This window comes from Macaca nemestrina, chromosome 14 (assembly GCF_043159975.1).
Source record: "Macaca nemestrina isolate mMacNem1 chromosome 14, mMacNem.hap1, whole genome shotgun sequence".
Classification (NCBI taxonomy): Eukaryota; Metazoa; Chordata; class Mammalia; order Primates; family Cercopithecidae; genus Macaca; species Macaca nemestrina.
In genome coordinates this window covers 57,178,822-57,199,604 of record NC_092138.1, presented here as the reverse complement: position 1 = coordinate 57,199,604, position 20,783 = coordinate 57,178,822, and the positions used below count along the sequence as shown (strand labels likewise).

At 40.5% G+C, this 20,783-nt stretch overlaps 1 protein-coding gene across 3 annotated transcripts in view; it reads left to right on the top strand.

Annotated features, from left to right (window-relative positions):
• LOC105493867 (MOB kinase activator 3B) overlaps window positions 1–20,783 on the top strand; it is a 206,112-nt gene that overhangs the window by 30,716 nt on the left and 154,613 nt on the right. Inside the window, exon 1 of one of the 3 annotated variants that reach the window (XM_024796573.2) lies at window positions 3,813–4,072. The exons of the other annotated variants lie outside the window; for them this stretch is intronic. The gene's annotated coding sequence lies outside the window, so the exon portion shown is untranslated. Of the gene's footprint in view, window positions 1–3,812; window positions 4,073–20,783 lie in introns of those variants that run through there. 3 annotated transcript variants of the gene reach the window in all.

Genomic DNA, 20,783 nt, shown 5'->3' with positions numbered 1-20,783 from the left:
AGGGCCTGGATTGCAGGCGTGAGCCACCGTGGCCAGCCCTAAAACAGCGCTTTTTAAAAGGTCCTGTGGTAGTTGGTGTTGTATTTTTATTATTTATTTATTTATTTTTATTATACTTTAAGTTCTAGGGTACATGTGCGCAACCTGCAGGCTCATTGCATAGGTATACATGTGCCATGCTGGCCCGCTGCACCCATCAACCTGTCGTTTACATTAGGTGTTTCTCTCAGTGCTGTCCCTCCCCTGTCCCCAACCCCCAAGACAGGCCCCATTGTGTGATGTTCCCCACCCTGTGTCCAAGTGTTCTCACTGTTCAATTCCCACCTATGAGTGAGAACATGCAGTGTTTGGTTTTCTGTCCTTGTGATAGTTTGCTCAGAATGATGGTTTCCAGCTTCATCCATGTACATGCAAAGGACATGAACTCATCCTTTTTATGGCTGCATAGTATTCCATGGTGTATATGTGCCACATTTTCTTAATCCAGTCTATCATTGATGGACATTTGGGTTGGTTCCAAGTCTTTGCTATTGTGAATAGTGCTGCAATAAACATATATGTGCATATATCTTTATAGTAGCATGATTTATAACCTTTGGGTATATACCCAGTAAAGGGATCACTGGGTCAAATGGTATTTCTAGCTCTAGATCCTTGAGATGTCACCACACTGTCTTCCACAATGGTTGAGCTAGTTTACACTCCCACCAACAGTGTAATAGTTGGACACTTTAAATCTATTTCTCCACATCCTCTCCAGCACCTGTTGTTTCGTGGCTTTTTGATGATCGCCATTCTAACTGGTGTGAAATGGTATCTCATTGTGGTTTTGATTTGCATTTCTCTGATGACCAGAGATGATGAACATTTTTTCGTGTGTCTGTTGGCTGCATAAATGTCTTTTTTTGAGAAGTGTCTGTTCATATCCTTCACCCACTTTTTGATGGGGTTGTTTTTTTCTTGTAAATTTGTTTACATTCTTTGTAGATTCTGGATATTAGCCCTTTGTCAGATGGGTAGATTGCAACAATTTTCTCCCATTCTGGAGGTTGCCTGTTCACTCTGATGGTAGTTTCTTTTGCTGTGCAGAAGCTCTTTAGTTTAATTAGAACCCATTTGTCTATTTTGGCTTTTGTTGCCATTGCTTTTGGTGTTTTAGTCATGAAGTCATTGCCCATGCCTATGTCCTGAATGGTATTGCCTAGGTTTTCTTCTACAGTTTTTTTGGCTTTAGGTCTAACATTTAAGTCTCTAATCCATCTTGAATTAATTTTTGTATAAGGTGTAAGGAAGGGATCCAGTTTCAGCTTTCTACATATGACTAGCCAGTTTTCCCAGCACCATTTATTAAACATGGAATCCTTTCCCCATTTCTTGTTTTTGTCAGGTTTGTCAAAGAACAGATGGTCGTAGATGTGTGGTGTTATTTCTGAGGCCTCTGTTTTGTTCCATTGGTCTATATCTCTGTTTTGGTACCAGTACCATGCTGTTTTGGTTACTGTAGCCTTTCGTCTAAGTAAGGACACTTGTTTGCACTTTCTGTAATTTGGATAGCACGATAAGGCAGTTCTACGAAGGAATTTTGCATTTCTCACAAGACACTTTATATATCTGTAAGTCACAGGGTTCCCCCAAACCCTCCACCTAGCACAGGGAATTTGAAATATAGAAAGAAACTAAAGAAGGTGAACCAGACTCAATTCAAGTGAATTTCAGTTCTGGGTTTCTGCTATACACACTTTAATGGTGATTTTTAACCATTATTTATAAGTTCTTGATAGTTCTGAGGTCTAGTCAAACCTTCCACAGCATTTAACCACAAGATATATTTAAGTTAGATGTAAAAAACAGAAATCTAACTTGAGACCAACTTTATATAAGACTAATTGAAAGGTTGATTGTAGATGAAAAATTCATAAACATTTAGTGATAGCTATAGATTTCATTTCAACATAAAACAATGGCAAAATTATAATTCTGTTTAATTTACATTTATAAGAACGTTTTGAAAGTTGCAAACAATATCTAGAAAAAGTGATTGTCCCAAAGTTCAGATCCTTCAGTATTAGATACATTGTTTTCCTGTACTAGTGCAGGAAAAAAACCAAAAGCCATTCATTTCCTGCTGTGACTTGTCCTTCAGAAGGTGGGATAGTTGCATGGAATATGACTCATTTCCTTCACAAACTAGAAGTTGCCATTCTAACGAGAAATGGCAATGTGGAAAGCAAATTAGTAAATATTTAAGTATCAGTCCTAGGAAATGGGGCCTGTCCATTAATTTGGACAGTGCTGTGAATATTTGAGTTACTCATTTTGAAATATACATTGAATTAGATACGATTAATGTTCCAGTTGTTAAAAAACAGATAAAGGTGTCTTAACCTGACACATTTCCTTTCCGTGAGTTTTAAAAAAGAACCTGAGATCATTTTACTGGGACTATTATGAAAGTAATTTGTTTATATGATGACTCTGTTCATGAACCTAATAAGCTTGCTTTCTTGGTCATTCTTTAGAGAAGATTTTTATTTGATTGTTGAATCATAAAGAGACAGGACTCTTGCATTCCAGCTTCATCCTCTGGCTTTTCCATGATTTTTCTTTGTTCCTCAGACTCTTCATACATAAAAGAAATATATCAGCCGTGGCTCTGAGGTGCAAAAATAAATACAATTGTCAATATTTAAATTGTAAAACTCTAGTAGATTATTCTTATTTTAATTAAAGGAGAAAAATAGACCCAAAATGATTTTAGGAGCTGATTCGGATACATTTTCAGGCAGTTTAGAATTTAAATTCATGGTTCTTTTCTACTGAATTTATTGGATAATAATTTATGCATATACAGATAAATTTGGTGCACTTTAAAATCTGCTTCAAATATCTTGTGTTAAGATCTTGTTCTTCCTGAATTAGAGGTCCACAGGCCTATTTTGGCCTACAGAAATGTTTTGTTTGCTCATAGAAAGTGTTGATTTTTCTTTTAAGTCATCAACCTATAAAAACACAGATTTCACATAAAAAATGGATTTCCAATTACTCTTAAAGAATCAGAAGATCCAGCAATGTCGGGTCTTTATCTCTACATAGCAACTGCTGCTAGCGCTGAATAACTTTCCCCTTTCAATGGTGCATGTGCCTCAGCACCAACGGTCTCTAGGATGAGACCCCAGTACTACAAATCAAGGTTTTCTCTGTTGACCTAGATGAGAACATTCTGACATTGAGAATAAACAGTTTAAGCACCATTATTAAGTGGTATTTGAATTCAGAGATTAGATACACGAACAAAACCTAGGGTACTGCTACCTTGAACTTCTTTTAGTAAGAAGCAAGTTCTTCTAACTTTCCTCTACTTTCTTTTAAGTTTGTCCAAAAGTGCATTTGCAAAGGGATTACAAAGACCATGGCAGAACCAGCTCACCCCTCCCTAACACACACATCACATGCTTATTCCACCAGCTCCTCTAATTAAAGGCCTCGCACAGCTCATACAACTCCCAAAGCCAATTAAACAATGCTCACCCTTGTACCTCACAGTAGATTGGGGAGTAGTTTGGAAAACGCCGTGATTGATATGAAAAGTAGTAACGTATTTTTAAGCACTTTTAGCACTGTTGTTACTCTATGAGGCACAAGCTTTCAACACAGTGGCCTTTTATCTTCTGCGCTTTTGGAGTGTGAGAACACCATGGAGGCTACATGCACCACAGCATTTCTGTGGGCTGGGAATCAAGGCCCGGAGAAGGGGGTGGGCAGCTGGGGAGTGACAGTGCAGGGAGGGGGAGTTGGCAGCTGTCAAATGAATAGCATTTCCCTCTCCCATTATCCTGCTGTCCAAGTGCTCCATCTATTCATATTCATGGTTTCCATCAGTGTGCATAGCACCACGGCCAGCTTCCTTGTCACATTTCATTTTCTTGTCTTTCTTGGAGTTTCATTTTGGTTTACTAAAAATCAGTGGACTGCTTATAAACAAGGATCAGCTAGTAGAAACTGGAGCTAGTTGGTAGAGAATCTACTGGGAGGAATTTATTTACATACAAGAAGTTAAAGCCAAATATATGTGGTAAGTTAACTTTTTGTTCATCCATCGTTAATTTCATTAATTTCCTACTAATCTAGTGATTAATTCCCCATGTAGGAAGACTATATTCACATTGCTAAGAGAAAGAAATAAGGAAAACATTTTATATTTTAATTACAAAGTAATGTGTATTTAATTTAGAATATATAAAACTACAAAAATTTAGGAAAGTACAGAAAAGAAATTAAAATCACCTGAACCTAGATGTAATTGTTATTAAGTTGTGAGTTTATTTCTTTACAGTCAAATATGTATTATATTTTTTAGGAAATTGTGATAATTCTAGAAATTATTCTTCATTGTCTGCTTATATGTGTATAATACTAAATCATAAATATTTTAATATCTTTAAATATTTTATTAAAGCTTTTCACACGTCTATATAGAATTCCATAATATGGATACTCCATGATTTTTGGGAAGTTAGGTTTTTCTGAATTTAAATAATAAACAATGTTGTAATAAAGACATTCACAAGCTTTCACATCCAAGCTTTGTGCAAATCCATGATTTTTCCTTAGGAAAATTTCCCAGAAGTGATTTGTGAGTCAAAAGATAGTTGGCCTTTAAAGTGACCTCCACAGAGGTGGTAGGAATTGAACCTTTCTGATGTATGACAGCCTCAAACAGGGAGCTTTTCTAAGCATATCTTTCTGGGAAGCTACTCAGAATATTCTTTGACTGCTTTTGTCTAGATATTTTTACTCTACGAAGAAGACTAATCACTTGCTGGAGTTTCTTGGAATATAGGAAGAGGAGAGTGGAATGCTGCCAACTTTGAAAATGTTTGGGAAAAGTGTGGGCCATATTAACCATCGTTTTAATTAACATTTGTTTTAGATCATGAATGGAAAACCAACTCTTCTGGAGGAAAACATAAATGTCTGCTGGGGAACATGTATTTGCTTTGGGAACCCTTGGGACCAAGAAAATAAAATGCTTAATAACAACAGCATAATGAGGCCGCAGGAGTGCTGAAAGCATTAATTAATGAACAATTTTAAAGTTCTTCAGAAGCCTAGGGAGAGTTTAGAGTGGATGGATTCCTTTACTGACAAAGACTAATATGTTGTACTGCTTGGGATGACTTGATTAAACCAGAGCTAAATTTTAAAACACACCTAATTACAGTTTCCCTATTATAAATGGAATGTCTCATATTTATTGGAGTCCTATTATTGTATTGAGATGAACCACAGTTAACCACATCCAGATTTTTTAATATTTAGGCTCTAGAACTAAACTTTTACATGTACCTGGAGAAGTTTAGAAGTTGATATTGTACTGTCCTTATATATAACGTCCCAATTTGCAACAAAACAGCCATAGGAAGTCAGGCCCTGAACTGACCAAAGAACCTGAGGCTGTGATCAGAAGAATGCATGCTATGTAAATAGATCACGTTTGGGCAAGTGCTTCCTATTGTTGTCCAATGAAACTTAACATTTTCAGTGGTCCTTCTGAGTTTAACAGGTTTCTTACTCCTGGCAATAAAACCAGACTTTGCTACAGTGGTTTGATTGACAAATTTAATCTCCACTTGTTCCTGCAGTAGGATTAAACATGTAAACACAACATGAGTTAATTGTGAAAATGGACACTGATGTGACAACTCAGTTGGAAAACTTGCTGTATTTTGTCATAAAAGTAATGAGAGTTTAATTGCTTGTTTTTAGTGATATTGCTTAGAGAACCTTTAAACTGATATAGCATAGAGAGATAACGCTTCTACGTGCCTTAGAAGGGAATCTATGCTAATTATAATAATACGCTGCCAGCATGATTGTTTTGTAAGAGATGTTGTCCTGGTGATATGCTGGGAACTGTACTTACTGTTCCTTCAGGATAGGAGATGTCCCTTGAGAGGAGAAGGGAGTTCTGGGTCTTTCTTTTGTGTGTTACAGTAAAGGGAACTCTTGAAGCTTTATATTTCTAAAGTGAATATCCAGGATTACTCTTTCTGGATAGTTCTCTTGCATGGATATCAAACTCAATAAAGCACTTAATACTCTCAATACTGGTAATATCTGAAGTTAGTCCAGTAATTCAGAAACAGGAAGTTTGAACCCATTTAGATTTTAATACACTAACCAACAGTCATTTCCCTCAATTTCATTCATTACCTGAATTTCATACATTCATGGATTCATTACTTCATTCATTTATTTACACATAGCCTGAATTGAGTGTCTGAATTGAGTTCAGCAGTCCCTTGGGGTCATCAGGATGGGTTCCTTGTCTTCAAGGAGCTCCCAGACTAGTGGAACAGGCATGGGAAAACTAATACAGTGTGGCATGAGCTGTGGTGGAAATCTCCCCCAGGCATGCAGGAACAGGGATGGAGTAGCTGACCCTGCCTCACAGTCCCTCCTGACTTCCTCAGCTCAGTTCATTTTATTTATTTATTTACTTACTTATCTACTTATTTATTTATTTTGGAGACAGGGTCTTACTCTGTCACCAGACTGGAGTGTGGTGGTACAATTATGGCTCACTGCAGCCTTGACTTCCAGGGCTCAGGCGATCCTTCTGCCTCAGCCTCCCGAATAACTGGGACTGTAGGAGTATGCCACTGTGCCCAGCTAAGTTTTAAAAATCACTTGTAGAGACAAGGTCTCACCAGGTTGCCCAGGCTGGCCTCAAACTCCAGGGCTCAAGTGATCCTCCCACCTCAGCCTCCCAAAGTGCTGGAATTACACTGTGAGCCACCTTGCCTGGCCCATTTTATTTTAATATATAGCTGTTTTACCCGAGAACCTTGCCACTCCGATTGTGTCCCACAGACTAGCAGCATCAGCATCACCAGCAGTTCATTAGAAATGCATCACCTCAACCAGACCTGTTGAATCATAATTTGCATTTTAACAAGATCTTCAGGATCCAAAATTTGTCACATGATCACAACTCTTATGTGGAATACAGGGAGAGGTGGCACTGTTACAAATGTATGTTCTTAGCTGGGCATAGTGGCTCATGCCTGTAATCCCAGCACTTAGGGAGGCTGAGGCGGGTGGATCACGAGGTCAGGAGTTCGAGACCAGCCTGGCCAATATGGTGAAACCCTGTCTCTACTAAAAATGCAAAAATTAGCCAGGTGTGGTGGTGCGTGCCTGTAGTCCCAGCTACTCGGGAGGCTGAGGCAGGAGAATCACTTAAACCTGGGAGGCAGAGGTTGCAGTGAGCCGAGATCGTGCCACTGCGCTCCAGCCTGGGTGACAGAGCAAGATTCTGTCTCAAAAACCAAAACAAAACCAAAAAACCCAAATGTATGTTCTTACGTACATTGAGCAGAGTGAGCCCACTTTTGATCAATGTGTACTGGAATGATTTAGTAATAATAGCTTCCTGTATTATGTGTCTATTGCTTGCCAAGTGTAGCTGCTAAGTAGTTTAGTATATGATCTTACTCATTTCCTTCTACAGCCTGTAAGATAGGAATACTTATCCCCATTTTGCACACTAGAAAACAGACGTTCATAGAAGTTAAGGGATATGTCCAGGCCACGCAGCAAATAATAGCTGAACCAGAATGTAAATGAAGGATTGCTTTGTTCCAAAGCTTTGTGCTTTCCCCTGCAGTACACACACAGACTCCCAAATATTGGAGACATATCCCTGAAAGCGTGCTTCATACTTAGTTTCTTTTTATCTGTCAGTTTCATGACAGAAAGTTAGTACATTAAACCCAAATAGCTCTAAAACTGGAGTTAATTACCTTCTGCTGCAGATGCAATTAGTAATTGCTTTAAACCTGCTAGCATGCCTGGCAGCTATCTGTTCCCAGATGCAATTTTGGTAAATGGTTAAATCCTATTGGTCTGCTAATTTGTGGTGGTAGATATTAGATGAATTTCATTTCTGAAAACCTTTAGGTAGACCTCACCTTGGGAGTCATTTGGGCTGCATTTGGCTTGCAGACTACCTGTTTGATACCTGGGCCTATTTCTTTGCTGTGGAATACATTTTGCTCAGGGAATGCTTGGTGAATCCATTCTTTAGTGTTTAAAAAATCTTTATTCTTAGGGTTTATTTTTCTGGTCAAGTTTTTTCTATTTAATCTTTCCTATTCAATTAAAGGAAAGTGTGACATTTTATGATCATTATAATGGTGTGAACCTTATGTGGATATATGAAGAAACAGTTAATATCTTCTGTAATTCCCCCTTCATTTTTACCCCACAGTGGGAACCAGCATCCACAAACTGGCTCATATTTTTCCACAGCTTTGTCCTTCCTCATACAAACAGGCACAAACAGCTATGTGCATCTACCCTGCAATTTGCTCTTAAGATGTCATGGACTTCCCTCTCCACTCTCAAATCTCATTTGCAAAATTCTTTGTTCTTCGCTACAAGGATTCTCAATTTGAGCAAGGAAGTAAGTAAACTACTTTCCATTTAGGTATCTCAGACAGGACTTTAAAAGAGATATGCCTATAAAATTAGTGATATCAAATAAAGGTGCTTAGAACATAGGCAAATGCCTATATTGATTTTGTTGTTGTTGTTGAGATGAAATCTCGCTCTGTCACCGAGGCTGGAGTGCAGTGGTGCGATCTCGGCTCACCGCAATCTCCGCCTCCCCGGTTCACGTCATTCTCCTGCCTCAGCCTCCCGAGTGGCTGGGACTACAGGTGCCCACCACAACGCCCGGCTAGTTTTTTGTATTTTTAGTAGAGACGGGGGTTTCACCATGTTAGCCAGGATGGTCTCGATCTTCTGACCTTGTGATCCACCCACCTTGGCCTCCCAAAATGCTGGGATTACAGGCGTGAGCCACCGCGCCCGGCCGCCTATATTGATTTTTAAGGAATTATCTTTCTAATTTAGAATATGGAAAAAGGATGGTTGATACTGATATATATCTTCTTGTAATCTCTAAAAATAAACAGTTTGACCATTTTTTGGACAGAAAATAGACTTATTATGCCCAATTCAATGTGGGCCCCAAAATACTGTAACAGTACACTGCACACTCATTTCTCCTTGTTGGTTGCTGTGCTCTCTTGCACAACTTCAAAGCCTCCCATCATCTATGAAGAAAACTTTTTTTCCCTTAGTAAATAGCATGAATACACTTCGTTTTTCTATTTTTCTAACATTCTGGCTTATGTGGAACTGGTGCCAAATTCCTCATCATGAAGGCATCTAATTTATATTTTGACAACAGTGATAGCTTCAGATGAACAGTTGTAAATAATATGTCTTCTTCTTTTTAGTTATGGATTGCATATTAATTTTATCCAAACTACATAATTATCTCATCCTTCTGAAGAAATAATATATACAAAGGAGGATTTTTTAAAGTATAAGACACTAGGACCATTTGTTGCAATTATTATCACTATTGTTATCATCTTCCTCTGTCCTAGTATCCTTTATTTTCTGAATTTAAAAAAAAATGGTTGTATGATGTGCTATCTAGGGCTTTGATAAATACTCTTTTTATTCTGGTAGGTGTCATTGTTGTTACATTTCTCCTTCGAATTTGCTTTTCTGGGCTTTCCTCAGACCCTCTCTTAAGCTACCCATTGTGCCTACAGCATCGATGGCATTTATTATGTTAAAAATGATTCTAGTTTCACATGGCTACATTTTATTGGTGCTAAAAGCATCAAGGTCCAGTGTAAAGAGCACTGGAGTGAGAGTCAAGAAACCTAATTTGGTGGGCTTTGGAGCTATTTTGCTGTAGGACCTTACGGCAAGTCATGGAGCCCATCTAGACCTCCTCTCCCACTCCTTACTCCCAACCCCTGAGCCACCCTAGCTTCCTCCCCAAGAGACCAGGTGCTATCACACTACATGTCTTTTCACATGCTCTTTCCACTGCTTCAAATGCCCTTTCTTGTCTCCTACCAGACAAATTCCTACTCATCTTTAAATGGCCCACATTCAAATCTCATCTCCTATGGGAAACTCTTCTTGACTCCCTCTCTTAAACACTATTAGTTGCTTCTTAATCTGCAAGGAATCTCATAATTCCACAAACACACATAATAATACTTTTAATATTTTATTGCAGGTGTGTGTGTGTCTGTATCTAAATCTCTCTCACTAAACCATGAGCACCTTTAGGACAAGGACTGTGTCTCATTCATCTTTGTCTCCTCAGGGTCTAGAACTTCGCCTGATACGTGGTCCTCTATACCTGTTGGCTCACTGAAGCCATGAGCCTTAGTTTACCCATCTGTAGTAGGGGGTTGGACCATATGCTTGCTGTTAAAGTAATGCTATGGAATTCTATGTTTTTACAGAGACCTTGAACAAGAAGCCCAGCCAGGTGATGCTTTGTGTGTGCAATGCAGAGGAGAAGTGTGTTGATGGATTGAAATTTGGCTGCATCACCATTTCACAATGGTGGGCAAAAGAGGCACATTGGCTCTTTTGAACTTTAAGTAGCTGTCCTCATATCTTGTTTCACCATCTTAAAGAACATTTACTATATATACGAATGAATCCATAAACAATATAAAGTCAAGTTTAATAGTTGTTTTCTTTTTTAGCTTATATGACTGTTTTAGAGACACATTTGTATTGATAACATAAGAAGTTAGTTTGTGTATTCTTGTATACGTGGACATTACTTGGCACATGATAATGAACCTTCGTGCCCTGTTGGACCAAAAAAAAAAAAAATTATGTCCTTATTTGGTGTGATGTTTCCCTCTAGGGGCCTGTTTCCAGCCAGGAAAATTTGTGCTTCTACTTGTAACTCCAGTGCCGTGCAAGCTACCTCCAACCCCCATCCCACCCACTTACATGGTTAGCCTTTATCTTCTGATTAGGGAAATGTATGCCTCACCACCTCCATCACAGGCAGCATTGTATACCAGCAACATAGCCTTTCTCTCTTTCCATGGTGAGAGAAATTAGCTTAGTGAATTTTTGGAAAATTTCAAGGCAAGTGTGGCTTGAGCTCAAGATGAAGGAGTTAACCCCCACTGTACTTGTTTTTGATTGAAGTCTATTTTACTGCTTTTTAAGTGAGAGCTCAGGATTAGCAGCTGCTGAGTATAAGTCTTAAGGTCTGACAGAAGCCTTTGCAGGGGCACCTGCTGCTTTCAGGACTGCCTGGGACTAAGGGAATCCCCCACACAAAAGGCTTCTGTTGGATTTCTATGCATAGTTGAGAATGCTTAAATGACAAGGGAAGAAAACCACAAGTGAAAGAGAAAGATGGACTAGTAGAAGTAAATGGAAATACTGTTGACAAAAGGCTATGCCAGTGCAAAAAGTGAGTATGAAGCACCAGAGAAAAGCTGGAAAGCAAACCCAAAATGGCTAGGAAGAAGACCTGGAGGCAGTATTCACATTTTCTAAAACTACAGTAGGAGCCATAATTATCTAAAATCCCCACTAGATATTATCACTTGAAACATCTTGTCTCACTCTTTTAGTCTGTGTAAGTTACCAGTCCTTCCGGAATAAGTAGGAACAATTTTGAGCCCCTGGCATGGAATGGTATAGCCCTATGCCAGTCAATTTGCCAGCCCTGGCATGACATAAGTGAGCACAGGCAGCCTTGAAATGTGTACATTATGTAAACTGCGCTGTCTCCTTTCTGTGCTGACCACATTCCATAGTGTTCTAGATAAGCAAAGGGGCATCCTGTTTGGTTGTCAGTGCTACTTGATGGGTATGCCATGACCCCTTTAGAGATGTGACACCAGGCAGGGCGCAGTGGTTCACACCTGTAATCCCAGCACTTTGGGAGGCAGAGACGGGTGGACTACCTAAGGTCAGGAGTTAGAGACCAGCCTGGCCAACATGATGAAACCCCATCTCTACTAAAAATACAAAAGTTAGCCGAGTGTGGTGGCACTTGCCTGTAGTCCCAGCTACTCAGGAGGCTGAGGCAGGAGAATTGTTTGAACCCGGGAGGCAGAGGCTGCAGTGAACCAAGATTGCACCACTGCACTCCAGCCTGGGCAACAGAGTAAGACACCATTTCAAAAATAATTAAATAAATAAATATAAATAAATAAAAAAGAGAGATGTGATACTAACCTTGGATCTCTATGTAAAACATTATGTTTGCAGTGTACCTTGATATCCACTGGGTTGAATGTTGTGCTGAGTTAGGTGATATGGTTGGAGTTTTGAGTCACCCCTACCCTTACTGCTACTACAGCAGCTATCACAATGTTAGAGCTAAATGCAGGAAAGTCTCTCTTTATTCTGCCTGATGCTCTCCCTCCTCTGCCTCCCATGGATACAACATAATAGGAAACCAGTTAGTTGTTTGCAGACCTCCAGCTGCAGGGGAAACACAGAGCAGAATGTAGTAGGGCAGGTGTGAGACTGAAACAGCAGATAAATAAACATCATGATGGTCACCTGACTCAAGGGGAGCCAGTCTGCATACTGGCAGACCTAGGGACTGGCCTGCCTTGAAAATCTCTGTCCATTCAGGGACAGATTGGCCCAATAGGTTATTTCTCTCAGAAGTTTGGTTTTGGAAGTAAAGATTATCAGAGAGTCAGAAGTGAAATCTACAAGGATGCACATAAAAGACCATGAGCAAGACCAAAAAAAGGCAGAAGCCACGATGATATCATAGCAGAATCAATAAGCAGAGTAGAGATCATAGCATCAGGGTGAGAAAGATGTACATGAAGAATCTATATAAATAGTTGAGTCATTTTAATGGCATACACAAAAGTGAAAAGTCTTCGAACTCTTGCTTCTCAGGGTCAGGTGGCCAAGCAGCCCCTAAGGAGCAGTTTAGCGTGGAAAGCTACTAGATCAGCTGGAAAGGACATAATGAACCCAAATGCACCTATTTAGTTTATTACTCGTGGTACATCAGACAGCATGAGCATTATGTCTGCATCATCAGTTCTCTCTGGCCCCGCCAGGTCTCATGGAGGTGATGAGGATGTGAGCCTAGGTGGATACCCTGCACATAGGGATCTGTTTCACAGCTAAGCAACACTGAGCTTTAGAAAACCCCAGTTTTATAAGGAGACATGCCTATCCTCCCCTCCAGAGACAGACGATTCCAGGATAATAAACTTTATTACCCTGGAATGTAAACAGATCTCTGGGCAGGGGATGTTCTCTGTCTTTACTATGCTGATCAGGAAACAAATGTGCCTTCTGATCTGCAGGGGAACACTGTCTCTAGTTTCCTAGGCTGTTTGCTATGGAAATATCCCAGAAAATATAGTCTGGCATGACTTATAGAAACATTGAGAATTGCCTCCCAACACTAAGAATTATTTATTTATTTATTTATTTGTTTATTTTATTTTGAGACAGAATCTTGCTGTGTTGCCCAGGCTGGAGTGCAGTGGTGAGACCTTGGCTCACTGCAACCTTCACCTCCCGGGTTCAAGTGATTCCTCAGCCTCCTGAGTAGCTGGAATTACAGACATGTGACATCACACCCAGCTAATGTTTGTATTTTTAGTAGAGATGAGGTTTCACCATGTTGTCCAGGCTGATCTTGAACCCCTGGCCTCAAGTGATCCACCTGCCTCAGCCTCCCAAAGTGCTGGCATTACAAGCGTGCGCCACTGCGCCGGCCCCAACACTAAGCATTCTTAAGCTGCCTTGAGTCTTTTTCCAGTTTATACATGGCCAAGTCCTATTTTAACTGCTATTTAGATTCATATGAACCTCATATTTTCTTTATTGCCATTAAATTCTTAAAGCACCACTTCTCCCCAGAGTCACACTAATCTGGGTGGGTTTCTGCTCCTCATCTCTAGAAGACCAGAACTAACTAACATAAAGCTGGAAAATTAGAATGTAATCAGAAAGGAGGCCATTGAATGCCAGGTGAAAGTTTTAATCGAATATGAAACCCTGACACTTGGATGCCACAGGACTAGCTTTAGTTAGGCTTGATCCACTTATGCCTCCGTTCATTTGGGATGTGATTACTTAAGACAAAGGAAGTTATTTCTATTCATTGCTCCATAATGCTTTTAAGGATGCTTCGAATTTGAGCCAGAGGCAGAAGTGATTAATTTTCTATCCTATTAATCGTTTGGATTTCTTGTTCCAGATCTTCTTCTTAAAAGCCTTAATACATTTCATCAAATGAAACTTCGAGGCGGGCGGATCACAAGGTCAGGAGATCGAGACCACGGTGAAACCCCGTCTCTACTAAAAATTACAAAAAATTAGCCGGGCGCGGTTGTGGGCGCCTGTAGTCCCAGCTACTCGGGAGGCTGAGGCAGGAGAATGGCGTGAACCCGGGAGGCGGAGCTTGCAGTGAGCCGAGATCGCGCCACTGCACTCCAGCCTGGGCTGGGCGACAGAGCAAGACTCCGTCTCAAAAAAAAAAAAAAAGAAAAAAAAAAAAAAAAAAAAGAAACTTCAGTGCTTAGAAAAGATAGGTATTGGCTTACAGGTTTACACACAGGTCCTCTCACTTAGCGGTCCTCCTGCATTGGAAGTTCTTCATACTCTTTGACTTGCTTCTAATACTGCCACCCTGAATCCCTCTAATCTCTGTGCACAAGTATCTTCATCAAAGAGGCATTCCTGGGTCCACCATCGAAACTAGCTCTTGCCCATTGTCCTGTCTTGTGGCACTTGCTCTTTTCATTCTTGGCACACAGCACAATTTGTAATTGTATGTCATGTATGTGTGTTTAATGACTTCTCCCCCACCAGACTGTCAGCTCCATTAAGAGAAGAGTTATATCTTTTGTTCATTACAGAAAACCCAGCCTAGTGTACCAAGTGCTCAAGAAATACTGATTGAACAAATTATAGATTTTTGACTCTCTTTTGTAAAAAGTCTTGAATATTTCAGCTCAGTGAGTTTGCACTTATGTGGTTAGCAATAGTGTTGATGAGTTTTATACATACAGGACTTAACATTATTAGATAGTGTTTTGTTTCTGCCATTTTTTTCCTATTACAAAAGGAATATACTCTCAATGCCTTTAACTCAATAAACAGAAGAGAACAAGGGGGAAAAAACCAATATCATGTTAATTCTGCTGTTGACATTTTGTAGAATTGTGTTTTAAAGAAGAGTAATTTTCCATGAGGGTAGAGTGGAGAGGGAAGAGAATGTAGGATGTAAAATCAGTTTGAGATGGTCCACACAAAAGTCGATATGAAAGTGGGATGTAAAGCAGGAGCCACTGGAGTGCAGAGAAAGGGGTTAATATTGGAGACATTCCAGAGACAGAATCAGTGGGATTTGCCCAAGGCAATGCTGACATTTGGGGCTTTGTGATTGGGAGACAGATGTAGCTCTTAACAGAAATAGTGGTGTTGGAGAGGCCTTGAGACCTGGAAAGGAAATAGGCTTTAGAGCCAGCAGAGGTGGGTTTCAGTTCTGGTTCTGCAAGCAAGTCACCTAACCTCAGTGAACCCATTTCCTTCCTCTGTGAAATGAGCTCCACAGTCCCTACCTTGCCAGGTTGTTGTTGGGTAAGTTACTTAACCTTTCTCAGCTTCTTTATCTGTTAAGATAGGAATAATAACAGTACTTACCTCATGGGTTGTTTCGAGGATTAAATGAGTTAATATTGTAGAATAAGTGATGTATAGAAGTATTTGCTATGATACTTGTTGTTATTGATATATTATCAATATATGGACTGGATGCCCTTGAGACATCCAGCTGAAACTATCCACCTGCCCACAGAAAATACTTGTCTCAAACTTGGATCCATGGTCTGTTTAAAACTGGCAAGGCCAATTTTCCAGGGTGGTTCATGTGTTGTCAGAGTTAAAGGCTGGGAGTCAAGTTTCCATTAACTGAGAGACAATGGTCACTGTACTACATGTCCCAGAGTCCCCTTCTAAAGTGGGTACCTCAACCTGACTGTGTGGATGTAGTTTACTAGCTGGTACCCTGGTGAGCCCATGCCTGGGTTTGATTGCCTGCAGAAAAAGCCTGAGGATGCATGGAATGCTGAGTTCTCAGGGCAGGGCAGAGGAGGCCGGGGGTAGGGGGGGTGATTTGTGCAAGCACCAAACCCACAGGGCAGGTGCAAGGCTCAGGAGGTGGGCAGACATGAAATGCACAGGAACAAGCAAACAGAAGGGAATTAGCCTGGGACCGCTACTCATGAAGGCTTTATGGTGGCTCTTTAATGAGGATAGGTTAAAGTGACTGCAAGGTTGAAGGCTAACAAAATATTTTCAAATTCTTTATGCTTTTTATTTAAAGTAAAAATAAATGTAAAATAATGCACTTCAGTTTGCTGTCTTCTTACTGCCTCCCACTCATCAGTTTTGCATAGTGAGAAATGTTCACTTGCCATGGCTTCTTGCCCCCGCCTGAGTTTTTTGTTCTGTTTTTAGCATAGGTCCATTATAACTGAAAGCAAAGAGTCCACCTTCTCAACCCCTCCCTGGCAAACAGGGGGCTGCTGTGGAAATGCTGGGAGACCTTGTTAGATCAGGGCCTTCTGTGATGGCTGTTTATTAGCTCTTCCCACATTTCTCTGAATTAATGGGATCCTCTGAATGGGAGCCCTTAGAAAGACTCCTGATCACTTCTATTTTCAACTCACCCTTAGCTCCAGACAACTGTGAGAGGACCTGCATTTTCAGAAGAGCATACATTATGAAATGCAGGTAACAATTCTCACTTGGGGCATCCCTGCCCCTCAAAGATGCAGGAAGAACTTGGCCTGAACCCCAATGCTTGGCATCATAAGCTCGGTATGGGCCCTCACCCTGCCGTGGTACCCCTTAGTTGCTCTGTCACCTGGACTCAAAGCCTTATTTCCTACAAGAAATCCAGTAGAAAGCAGCATTTTCCAGAATCTGTAGCTGTTTTGAAGATTTCATTCATGAAGGGTGAGCAGCAGCAAATGGACCACTCAGCTGTGACCCACCCTCTGCCATTTCCCCCTGTGTTGCTTCACATTCTATTAATGCCAGCTCTCTTTGCACCCTCCTGCTGTACATGGGACCAGGTCTTTTAGGATTTTCTGAGGCCTTAGGTCCTCTTCTGCCCACGAGCATACCAAACATATCAATGTGCACCCACACCTCACATTAAATATAGTTTTTGCAGCAAGCAATGAAAAGCACCTTTATAATTGGGCTTTTGAAATCATTTGACTGTAAGTATGTCATTCAATTTATGATTGGCTCTGTTTTCTAGGGAGCTATGCAGTCAAGAATTCTTAAAAAGGAAGACAGCTTAAGTTACCAATTGTTTTCATGCACAAGAAGATATTTTAAAAATATTTTGAAACAAAATGTTTTTGAAATATGTTAGATTTAACAATTAAAGAAGTACCATATATTTGTAGATATTTACTTAAATATTTGGTAATTGTCATGTTTATCTCTTTGTATTTTGGAGACAATAATCTCTTTTAAGCCCTCAAATATTTATGTGCACCTCTTAAAGATATTAAACTGTAAGCGCTGTAGCTATGTTTTCCAGTGGATAAGACAGGTTAGCAGGAGGCCTGTTCACAGGCAAGACACTCTGGGAAAAGAGTTCAGTCCTCATCCTGGCTTCATTTCTCTCCAGAAGCAGCCTTATCAGGCCAACCCGTTTTCCCCATGTGCCTTCTGATGAACACAATTTTCTTTGTCTCATTACACAAATGTTTTCAGAGTACAACTAAATTTAAAAACAGCCATATGATACATTCCTTATACAGGGATTTTTGTCAGGAACCTCAAGCAACTTTTAGAGAATGCTTCACTTGGAAAGGGTTTGGCTGGAAGTACAGATGGGGAGATGAAGACATCTGGGCAGGGGCACCAGCATGGGCCATGTGTGGAGGCAGGGACTGAGATGCAACTGAGCCAGGTCTGAAAAGCTTTGGAAGCCACACTGAACATTTCAGACCTTACCTCATAGGCTATGGGGAAGAACTGACATTTCAGGAACTGGCTCAAAGAGTAACTTAAGGTGAATATTGTGGATTTTTCTTTTTCTTTCTCTTCTTCCTCCCTTCATTCTTTTAGGCACAGAGCATTCCTTTTAACATTGCCGTTTTTCTTAATAGCTAGATAAGCCCAGGTATCCAATAAGCCCCCAGAGGAGACTTGGTGTAAGCAGAACTGATGGAACAAACATCCAGACATTATTATGAGTTTTGAGTGGCCAGTGGGGCTCCATGTGATTTATGTTTGGATTATTCAATGTTTTTCCCATCCGTTAATGTTAGGTCTCTTCAGCCAAATGATAAGGTTGAACAGGGCGGAAATTACAGGGTGGGGATCACAGCGGTGTTTTAGCATAAGCCTTCACTTCCATTCATGTTTCAGTGGTTTGCAGGAGTTGTTTTTTTATTCCCCCTTTTCCTTTATGTTTTTGATTTTGCATTTTATTTACCGTGCTTTTTGTTCATTTGTTTTATTTTATCTCTTATCTTCCCTCCACTGGATTAATAGCATTTTATTTCCTTTTTTTCAGTGTTTGCTTTTTAAAAAAAAATTTGTGGCTGATGTTTAAAATTCTGATTTCCCATGAAACTCCGAGTTTCCAGGTTTTTGAAAGTTAACATATGTGACATTGGACTGTATTCCCACATGGCAACAGTCTGTAAGAACTACCTTCCTTACACAGGTACACTCTTACCAGTTTACCCCAGGCCCCACCACACTCTATTGTCTCGCTGACCCTGAGGAGACATCAGTTGTGGTTATTTGGGTTGTTGCTTTCCTATACCTGGCTGTTTACTCAGTTATGTGACCTGCTCTGCCCCGGTAAGCGTTTCAGTTTGTCATCATCTTTTAGCTGGAGCATTTAGTTGATTTGCATTTGTTATAATTAACTGTACCAATATATTTTAATCCATATCTGCTGGAGTCTTTTGTGCTGTTTGTTGCACAGTTCCTGTGTTTCTTCTCTCCTTTTTTGTCTTTTAACAGATGATCGGGTTCATTGTCTCACTGTTTTTTCTTCTGCACCACTCTGAAAGGCATACTGTCCGTTTTATTCTTTCCGAGGTTAGCCTAGTAATTATAGCATGCATCGTTAACTTACTAAATTCTAAAGTGATCAATATTTTTACCTTCCTTTGAATAACACCCTTCTGATTTATCCCTCCCCGCAATTCTTACGCTAGTCTTTTGAGTATTTTAAGTCTATATAATTTTGCAAACTCCACGAGGCATCGTTTCTTTTATTCTTTTATAGAGTCAGTGCTTGTATTGATTTACTTATATATTTATCATTTTCTGCCCTCTTTTTTTGTTGTTGTTGAGATGGAGTCTCGCTCTGTCGCCCAGGCTGGAGTGCAGTGGCCAGATCTCAGCTCACTGCAAGCTCCGCCTCCCGGGTTTACGCCATTCTCCTGCCTCAGCCTCCCAAGTAGCTGGGACTACAGGCGCCCGCCATCTCGCCTGGCTAGTTTTTTGTATTTTTTTTTTTTTTTTTTTTTAAGTAGAGACGGGGTTTCACTGTGTTAGCCAGGATGGTCTCGATCTCCTGACCTCGTGATCCGCCCGTCTCGGCCTCCCAAAGTGCTGGGATTACAGGCTTGAGCCACCGCGCCCGGCCCATTTTCTGTCCTCTTAATTCTTTCTTATATTTTCTTACATCCTTACAAGTCCTTCTTTTTTTCATATTTTGTCTGTATATGTGTCATTTGAGTATTCTTTTTCCCCCTTTCCTTTCTTCTATTACTTTAGAAGTTACACAATTCTGCCTAGGCGCGGTGGCTCACGCCTGTAATCTCAGCACTTTGGGAGGCCGAGGCGGTCGGATCACAAGGTCAGGAGATCGACACCACCCTGGCTAATATTGTGAAACCCCGTCTCTGCTAAAAAATGCAAAAAAATCAGCCGGGCGTGGTGGCGGGTGCCTGTAGTCCCAGCTACTCGGGAGGCTGAGGCAGGAGAATGGCGTGAACCTGGGAGGCGGAGGTTGCAGAGAGCCGAGATCGCGCCACTGCACTCCAGCCTGGGAGACAGAGAAAGACTCCGTCTCAAAAGAAAGAAAGAAAGAGAGAGAGAGAGAGAGAGAGAGAGAGAGAAAAGGAGGAAGGGAGGAAGGAAGGAAAGAATAAGCTGGGCATGGTGGCATGTGCCTGTAGTCCCAGTTACTTGAGAGGCTGAGGCAGGAGGCAGGGGTTGCAGTTGCAGCGAGCCGAGATTGCGCCATTTTCCAGCCTGGGGAAGAGAGCGAGACTCTGTCTCAAAGCGAAAAAAAAAGGTATGCATTCTATTTCTTCTCTCCCATTTCCTTCCTCGTTTCCCCTGAAAGTATTATATGAATAATATGAATGCTTAGCCTTTTTTTTTTTAAAGAGACAGTGTCTTGCTCTGTTGCCCAGGCTGAAGTGCAGTAGTGCAATCATAGCTCACTGTTACCTTGAATTCCTGCCTCAAGCAATTCTCCTGCCTCAGCTTCTCAAGTAGCTAGGACTATAGATACGTACCACCACATCCAGCTAATTTTTAAAACTTTTTGTAGAGACTGGGTCTCACTATGTTGCCCAGGCTGGCCTTAAACTTCTGGCCTGAAGCAAACGTCCTGCCTTGGCCTCCCAAAGCACGAGCTTAGCTTTTAAAAAGTTTTAAGTTATTCAAAATTGCTATTCCCCTATCACATAATGCAAGGGCCATAGAGTGCTTTAAGTGAATCACTCTTTCATATTATTGCTATCTGATGTTTTAGTTTCAAGTTGTTTATAATGCCTTTCCCTATTAATCTTAAAAAATTTTTTTGAGTAGTGGTGTTCATAAATATACTAACATGTTTATCTTCTTTGCTCATCATTGCTTATTTATCTTTTTCTTAGTTT